At 51.7% G+C, this 8,583-nt stretch overlaps 1 long non-coding RNA gene across 1 annotated transcript; it reads left to right on the top strand.

The window, feature by feature from the left end:
• Positions 1–4,486: 4,486 nt before the first annotated feature.
• On the top strand, positions 4,487–8,469 carry LOC113483868. The gene is made up of 2 exons (XR_003399101.1): positions 4,487–5,568; positions 5,936–8,469. It is a non-coding gene; the product is annotated as an uncharacterized LOC113483868 (long non-coding RNA).
• Positions 8,470–8,583: the final 114 nt, after the last annotated feature.

Genomic DNA, 8,583 nt, shown 5'->3' with positions numbered 1-8,583 from the left:
GCGCAGCCCGCACGACCGGCCCCGGGGGTGGGTGACGGGTCGGTGGGGGCCGCCGTGAGCCCTGCCCGACCCCCCCACTTCCCCCCACGGACACCGTGCCCCCGTCTCCTGCTGTCGGGGACGGCTGGCGATGCTCCAACAGCCTGACTGTTCATCCCATCGAGGGGCTGCGCTGGAGCAAACCCACAGCAACAGCTTTTTTCCTCACTCCGTTCCCCATCCTTTGGGTCTGGCTGGAAGAAAAACCGGATTTCGCACTCCCTAAAAGCCATATGTACCCTACACGAGTCACAACTGTTGTTTGCCGGTAGATCTAAGGGTTGGCGTGCCCAGAAGCTTGTTCCTCTCTTTCCTAGTGGTATTAACGATATTAATTGACATAAAAGCTGCACAAACACTGCCTTGCTGATGTACCAGAGCCACCCCTGGGACCCGTGCGTTCATCGGTCACCTAAATCAGAAGGCCGAGGACAGAGCAGGCATTGATTTCATTGCATAATTCCCTCGGCCCCTCCAGCTCTCCTGCCTCCCCATTCCCACTCCCACTCCCACTCCTGCTATTTCCTTTGACTGCAGCCGTATCGCAGGCCTTGGGGAGGGAGCAATTAATGGCATCAGAAACGTACCTCCCTTCCAGATGGCCAGCCTAGCTTTAACACACATTTCTCCCTTTTTTCTTCTCGGCTCACAGAAAATGAGTGCGGATCCAAACCCCAATCCCAGCTTGTGGGAAATAATTTAATTTCCGAAATTTAAAGACAATCTCTGCAGATTAAAATGATGGAACAGCCATCAGGAAATAAAGTGAAAAAGGGAGGGGGAACTGGCCCATCTTATCTGTTTCACCCTTGCCCAAGGTTGCACCAGGGAAAAATTTGTCTTAAAAGGAAAACAAAAAAAAGAATACATTTTCTTGGATAATAAGTCGGTCATCAGTTAGGCAGTGGCTGCTGCTCTTAGGGATTGGAGGTCACTTTTGGAAGTGACAAAAGGGGATTTGCCCCAGTAGAGGCTCTCTGGGGCCATGGCTAAATCCTGGCGGAGTGGAGCCCCTTGAATGATGCCAGCAGTTGCCCTGAGCTCATGTGAATGTGCAAATCATCTCTCTACATGGCCACTGGGCTGAGGGAGAACCATCCGAGGCACCACTGGGCGCAAGTCCAGTGTCACCCACATAAACCCCCCCCCCGGACTCAGATGGCCCCGTGGCTGCTGCTCCCCCTGAGTCAACACGGAGCTGTCTGCTCATGAGTCCTACCAACTGTTTGTAGCAATGATTTTCACTTTTCACACCGAACTGCAGACCCCCTAAGAATTTTCCCACTGAGAGCCCATGGAAAATACATTTTAATCCACAGTAAGCTTTCACAACCTGCTTAGAAATGGGCTGAGAGCCCCAGGCAGACATCCCATTGCCAACAGTGTGATCAAGTTCTGGCTGTCAGTTAGACAAGGACTGGATGAAAAGAGGGACAGAGAGAAGGAAAAACATCCCTGCTTGTGTCCCAGAGCTGCTTTGCCCTTGGATGCCGGGCAGGTTTGAGCCTTGGGTCAGTTCAGAGCAGACTTTTGACGTGACTGGTCCTAGGAGCTTTGCTCAGGCCAGATTTCTATCTAAACATTCACTAACAGTAAGAGACTTGAAGTCAGGACCGATTTTTTTCCAGCTGGGTTAGATGGGTCAGCTACCATGTAGCCTCCCTGTCTGAGAAACTAAGAGGATACAGCTCCTGATACACAGAAATGCTTGGCCAAAGCAGCTGGGTGAAAATTAGCACATGACTACTGGCAGCAGCTGGGACCCGGTCACTCATGGCAGGGATGCTCACTCACCATGGACGTGCCCCACAGAGAGGGACCATGAGGTTGACCTTTGCAGCCTCTTGCAGCTCAGAGTGGTTGGGCAACTGGTTTTGTAGGGGTGGAGCTAAAGGCAAAGGAGGTCTCCAGCAAGGTCTTGCAGCTGCTGGCAGCTCTCCTATCCCCTTAGCTCTTTGGCCCCCTCTCTTTCCAGAAAGGCCAGTGTCCCATCTGGAGATAGAGGAGAGAGGGAAATCAAGGGGTGCAGAGGACTGGTGATCGAGCCCATGGCGATGCTTCAAGGTGGTTGATTTCCCATTTGCTTTTCTTTGGGCAGCTGAACTGTTCCTTATCCCTGAAATATATTCAAGTAAGAATGACTCATCCTTCCTCCCAGGACTCTAACCTGCAGTAATGAGATGTAAATCCTTGCCTGACCTATTATATTAGCTTATGCTATATCACACATCTCCGTGGATTAGACGGGAGGGAGATGAAACGTCCCCCAGTAGCAGCCAGCCTCAGACAAGCCAGTGGAAGTTAAGAGGATCCTCTCTCAGCATTGACACCTGATTTGAATAGGATGCAAGTAGTTCAGTTTCCTCTGCCCTGGTGAGAAGGATCATTTCAGCTCTTCTTTCCAGGTAACAGGAGAACTGGCTTCAAAGCCACACCTGGAAGTGCTTCCCTCAACCAGAGGGATGCTCCAGAGACCCCCGAAGGGGACCAGAAGTGGTGAGGTTTTCCTGGAGTGTCTGGTTCTTAGAGTTGTCCTATAGATTGTACATAGGAGGAGAAGGGTCTGTGACCTTGAGTTGCAATGCAGTAGCCATAAGGACGTCAAAGAGCGTGACCTGATCCTTGTCAGCCTGAAATCCAGGGGAACACAAAGGTTTAAACCTTTGAAGGCCCTGAGTAGGTGAGTTAATCCTGGAAAGACGTGTATGTGTGTGTGTACTGGAGACGTGACAAGGGAGGAAATGAGAGGCGTTTCTAAACAAAGCAGGCAGCGTCTCTGCTGGGATAAGTCAGGCTTACACTTGGCAGTTGATTGTCACTTCTTGTGATGGGGACAGGCACTGCAAACACAGGGACCTCCACACTCAGCTCTGACTCAGAGGAGCAGAGTTACCTTTGCTATTCCCACCTGTGGATGGGGATGTCCCAGCGGGATGGGGACAGGGGTACCCTGCTGTGCCTATCGCTGCCACCCAGCCAGAGCAGCCACCTGTCCCAGACATGGGGACAAGGCACAGTGACATCCACCCTGTGATGGTGGCTTCTGGAACGGACCCAGATGCTGGGCAGAGCTATGGCCAGTGGTGGGGTGGCTCTTGCCTTGGGGACAGTGGGGGACACCTGCACTCTTTCTCTGAGGTCTGTGAGAGCAAAAAAGCAATAGAGCGACCACTGATTAAACCTCAACACTAATTAATTTTTTTTTTTTTTTTTTTTTTTTTTTTCATAGAGCAGCCGCTGAAAGTATGTTGTGCATCCTCACCAGCACAATCAGCTTCTCTGTGTAAACTACTTAGCTGTAAGAGAGTAACTATGACTCCGTGACAGCTACTAAGAAGTTATTAAGAAAATGCTGAGGCACTGAAGCACTGAGATCTGTGGGGAGGGAATGCAGAGGGACCTCAGGGGAACAGCCTGGCCAGGGTCCTGACACTGTTATGGACCACTGCAAGCTTCAGCTGTCAAAAGTTCAGGAGAAAATATCCCAAGGTCGAGCATAACATCCCCTCAAAGGGCAGTGGGTTCCCTTCTGCCCAGCACTCACTGAGGTAAAAGTGCCACCATGCCATTAACATAGGGAATAAAAAAGTTTAGGGTAAGGCTGTTGTAAATTATCAAATAAAATTACTTCCTTTCATGTTACTTGAACGTAATTAAATAAAGCTAAATGTGTCTGGAGTTTGTCTTGGCCAAAGAAGATGAAATGCAACGCAGCAGCCAGCTCTGTATGGAAATGAAATCAAAGCTGCCTTTTCATGACCCGGGGAGGCCATTTCAATGTACTTCCTACTCCTATAGAACCAAGCCTTTAAGTTCTGAAAATCTGTCATCATCACCTAGGGATGAAGAAATCCCAAAGGGGGGTGGGGGGTGTTATTACTGTTCTTATTTGATATTAAGCCTTAATTATACTCAGAGCAAGCTATATATCACATAGGCTGTATGTCACGTGTTGAGTCCTGTAATGAACTTTTACTATTTGGAAAAATCTTGTGTTTAATGGCATTCCAAGCTCTCGTGCATCCCTGTGCCTGAAGAGCAGTCCTCAGCGGGGATGTCACTGCCTCTGCTTGTGGCAGGGCAGGCTGAGCGTGAGAGGGGGCATGAAGGAAGAAGTTGCAATGTCCTTTACAAGGTCGTGCCCATCTATTCTCTTTCGTAGTATTAACTAAAAAGTTTTATAACGCTAGTATTCTTTTGATAGTGAATGCCCTATACTGTTCTGTGTGATATAGTTCCCTTAAATCCCTGTTGTGGGTATGCACACATGTATATACAGACATGTATGTGCACTACAAATTATTCTGTTCAGGTCTCCGCAAGATGAAGACCATGAGAGCCCTCGCTGCCCAGGGAAGTTTAGTGCCAGCCCACAGAAAGGATCAGGCCCTCCCCATTTATTTCTAGGCAGGAGGAGATGTGGCAGCCAGGTACCCTGACAAACCCAACACCTCTGGCTGGCTGTTCCCCTCCTCACCTTGGGGTCACCTGGCAGAGCATCGCCTGAGAGACCCTGGGTGGAACCTGGGAAGGGAAACCAGGAGGGTGATGCTGCTGAGATGTTCCGTCAATTCCCTCTGGACCCCCTTGTCTCATCACAGTGGCTGGCTGAGCACGGGGCTGCACAGATTCAGAATTTCTGAGCCGAGGATTTCGGGGGGTTTGGGGTGGGATTGGTCCTGTCAGAGCTGTGTGCAGGGGACATACTGCCTCTGCCCCAAGGGATGGGGGGGGGGTCTGGGGATGTTATCAGAAGATGAGGGTAACCAGACAGGGGAGCAGGTCAGAGCACAGATGGGGGCAGTTGTAATCCCTGCCAGCACATGTGCTGGGAGGAGAGATGCTGTTGGGGGGTGAGGAAGAAGAAGGAGGTGGTTGGGGGTGCGGGGGGGCTCCCAAGGCAGAGTCTGCACCCAAGCGGTGACACAAATATACACGGACAGACACACAGAGCATGTAAACAGGCACATGGGGAGACCATGTGCTGCTTCGCTGCCAGTGGTGGAAAGCAAGCCCGGAGCAAAGGCACACGCCAGCCCAAACGCACACACGGTCACACACACGCACAGTTTTCCCACGGGGGATCTTTCCAGCCTTGCCTTCATTTCCTGGAGTGCTCAGAAGGAAAAGCCAGAGAGTGGAGCTGGAGAGGTGAACGACATCCGAACGGTGACGGGAATGGCTTTGTACATCACGCTAAAAATAGTCCTCGTGATAAAGTCAGTCGCGGAGGGGGAGGAGGTGCAGGCAGTGCACAGATGCTGGCGAGGACTGCCAGGGGTTTGGAAACCTGCACAGCAAGGACGGAGCAGAAGGAGCCTTGTCGGGCCGTAATTAGCACTGGTAACTTGCTCCAAGCAGCACTGAGGGAATTAAGCAGTGAGCAGCTTGGGAGGGGGCCTGCCCGGGCACATTACACCCCCTTCTCTTGGGATGGATGCTTTGCAACCCTGAGAAATGGGAAGCAGCGAGTGACTGCTGCAGCTGGAATTGTGCTGAGAACAGATGGGTGCTCTGGTTTCTTTTGAAGTGAGTCTGGGTTTTTTGTTTGTTTAGGGAAGAGGAAGGCTCGCTGCATCTCTGGGGCTCTCAGGATAAGGGGGAGAAGGCAGGCAAGGGCTGGGACAAGGGGAAGGTGCTCAGGAAGAGCCAAAGCTAAAGGAAAGAGCTGTGATGAAGAAGGGAGAGGTATCTGCAGGGAGCAGAGGGCAGCGGGACAGGGACAGGCTGCACCCAGAGGCAGCAAGCGCCGGCGCTGAAAGAGATGCTCTGGCCTGGGTGACCCCAGGGAATCCAGCGTGGGGGGAGGGCACATGGAGAAGCCAGCAAGGTGATGGATAGGGAAGGAAAAGCAAAGCCCGTGTGACTTCAGAGATTGTCCTTTCGCTTCCTGCAGCTTCTGAGCACCAGGTCAGTGCTGGTCTGGCTGGTGCCCGCCAGCAGGTACCCTGAGCCGGCTGGATGCTGAGCTCCAGGCCAAGCTGGGCTCCTGAGGAGAGAGGCATGAAGGCTGCCAGAAGCAGAGGCTTTTTAAACCCTGCATCTCTGTTCTCCTTCCACGCCATGTGGCAAAGGTCTAGGGGGAGAGGCAAGGTCGGTTTGTGCCGTTGCATGGCCTCTCCAGTGTTCGGCGGCGTTGGCCTCGCAGGCAGCAGGATAACTCCCTGCCTGCTCTTGCCACTGATGATTCACGCTGCGAACTTGAGGCAGGATGGGAGCTGACACAACTGGGCCCAGTGCCGATCTCCTCATCGCCAATGGGAGGAGGAGGAGGAGGAGGAGAAGGAGGAGGGGGACATGTGAGCCAGCCCCTGAGAGCCACGGTAGCCCCTGGGTGTCACACAGGAGCCCGTAGCCTGTCCCCTCTGCCCACGCTGGCGCAGTGGCTGCTGATGTGCTTGCCAGTGATGGAAACAGCCCCCGAATCCCTGGGGAGAAATCCCCTGGTGGGATACAGGCTGTCCTTGGCTGTGCATCACGAGGCAGCAGCCCAAAGCAGGGAGGGGGAACCCCGAGACAGGAGTCAGGAGCAAACAGCTGTATGGGGGAAACTGAGGCAGGGACACTGGTAGCAGGAGGGGCTTGGCAGTGTTAAGCTCTGCTCTTTGCAGTAAAGAATGGGATTTCTTACAGCTGTCCTCCCTCAGCATCCGCCAACTACATCCCAGAGGATGCTGAGGATGTTGGTGTGGCATCAAACACCCCCAAAGCCTCACTCCTGCCCATGGGACTGGTCACAGTCCCAGATGTCGGCAGCACGGTGCCATTTAGAGGAAAACCAAAGGTCTAAACGAGTTTCAAGTTAGGTTTTCTGCTCTTTTTTTGATGGCTGGCAGGGGTCTGTCAGCCAGCGGTAGCCCAGGGAGAGGGGACCAGTTGGGATGCGAAACCTCCTCCCTGCTCACTGATGTCTATCATCATACGAAGGCGCTGGGTATTTTTTGCCATTTCAAAAGCTGTGTTTCTTGCAGGCTTTGCCTGTAAATGACTTTAATCTTCATAAGCCCAAAAAGTAAAGCTGCTTATACGGCTGGGGCCTGCCGGAGCACTAGAAGGAATGGGGAGGGGGATGTGGACAAGAGAATGAGGGGTTAGTCCAGGGGAAATGAAATCCTATGGTGGATCAAGCTCCATCACATCCCTGTCCTGTCCCCTCCAGCCACTGGACACCCTGAGGTCTCAGGAGAAGAGGGTTGGAGCATTCAGCTTCTGTAGCTATTGCCACCTCCCCTCCGCACCAAAGGGCTCTTGAAGGCTGTGTCAGTCCATCCTCCATCCCACCTAGAGCTGAGTTGTGCCTGCTCTGTCTCAGAGCCCACCCACTTTTTCCTTCAACCCCCCAAGAGGAGTCTCAGTCCCAATCCTGGCCCAAAATAGACCCCAAGCTCCCGACTCCAGCTTGCGAACCAGGCAGCCGGTAAAGCCGATGCCCTGCTCATCATTTAACGCTGAATAATTCTCCATGGATGAAGGGAACTATTTTAAACCTGCCAAGCCCTGTGTGCTAGACATCATCTCCACTCAACACTCTTCAACACAGCGGGAACCCTGTGGGGACACTTGCTTTGGGGTTGGGGGTCCAGGACATGGCAGGGGGGGGTCCTGTCTTTATCCCCTTGGTTGAGTCAAGCAGTGCAAGGAACAAGGTTCACAGCTCAGCCTCTAGACCTTCCCCTGCCTGGTCCAAGCATTTTCAAGGGTGGAAGATAAAGCCTGACTTAAAGGGAAGCTTTGCCATCACTTGGCAGCTTCATCACTGTCACAACCTCACCAGTTCTTATGGGCAGGATGGAGACAAGTGATGCCCAAGTGAGGCTCATCCCAGCCACATGTGGACCCGAAGCAGAACTGGGGGGACCGTCCCTATCTTGTACTCTGCCAGGGGATCCCAGGACCCCCAGGGTGCTGTGTTCCCCCCAGGGCTGCATCCCATGGGAGCAGAGACAGAGGGGCGGTGAGGCGGGATGTGCCGCGTCCGTATGGAATGGTTTTTTTATTACAGTTTTAATCTCACAGTCGGTAGCATTACATGAGAATAAAGCACTGGACAGGACTGGAAAAAAAGGCCTCTGGAGACAGCATGCAAACATTGCAACGAGTTTAAAGCAAAACAACCCAAAAAAAAGCGTCTTGCGGGGACGCGGCCGCACTCTCCCGACCAGGCAGCGAGTCCAGCGTCTCCCCTTTAACCATCACTTCTGTCGTTGGGGTTTCCTTTTCGTGTGTCCGTTTCATTGGCTTATTTATTTTATTATTATTCTTCTTTTATTAACCTTCTTCTCTCTCTTTTTTTTTTTCTTCTTTTACTTACATTAAAAAATAAGATTCGTACTTTAGTAAAATGCCCAGCACGTAGCTGGGTCCTGCTTGAAATAATAAAAAACAACAAAAAAACAACAAAATAAACCCCAAAACTGAGAAAACAAAAAAAGAACACCACCCAAAAATCAAAAAAAAACCCAAAATAGCCTGGGAGACAAAAAAAACCCAAAAACAACCAAAACCTGAAAAAAAAAAAAAAAAAAAAAAAAAAAAAAAAAAAAC

This window comes from Athene cunicularia (genome assembly GCF_003259725.1).
Source record: "Athene cunicularia isolate RWA chromosome 10 unlocalized genomic scaffold, athCun1 chr10_part1, whole genome shotgun sequence".
In the NCBI taxonomy this organism is placed as follows: Eukaryota; Metazoa; Chordata; class Aves; order Strigiformes; family Strigidae; genus Athene; species Athene cunicularia.
Note: the sequence above shows the minus strand (reverse complement) of the source record. Positions and strands in the feature narration are given on the sequence as shown.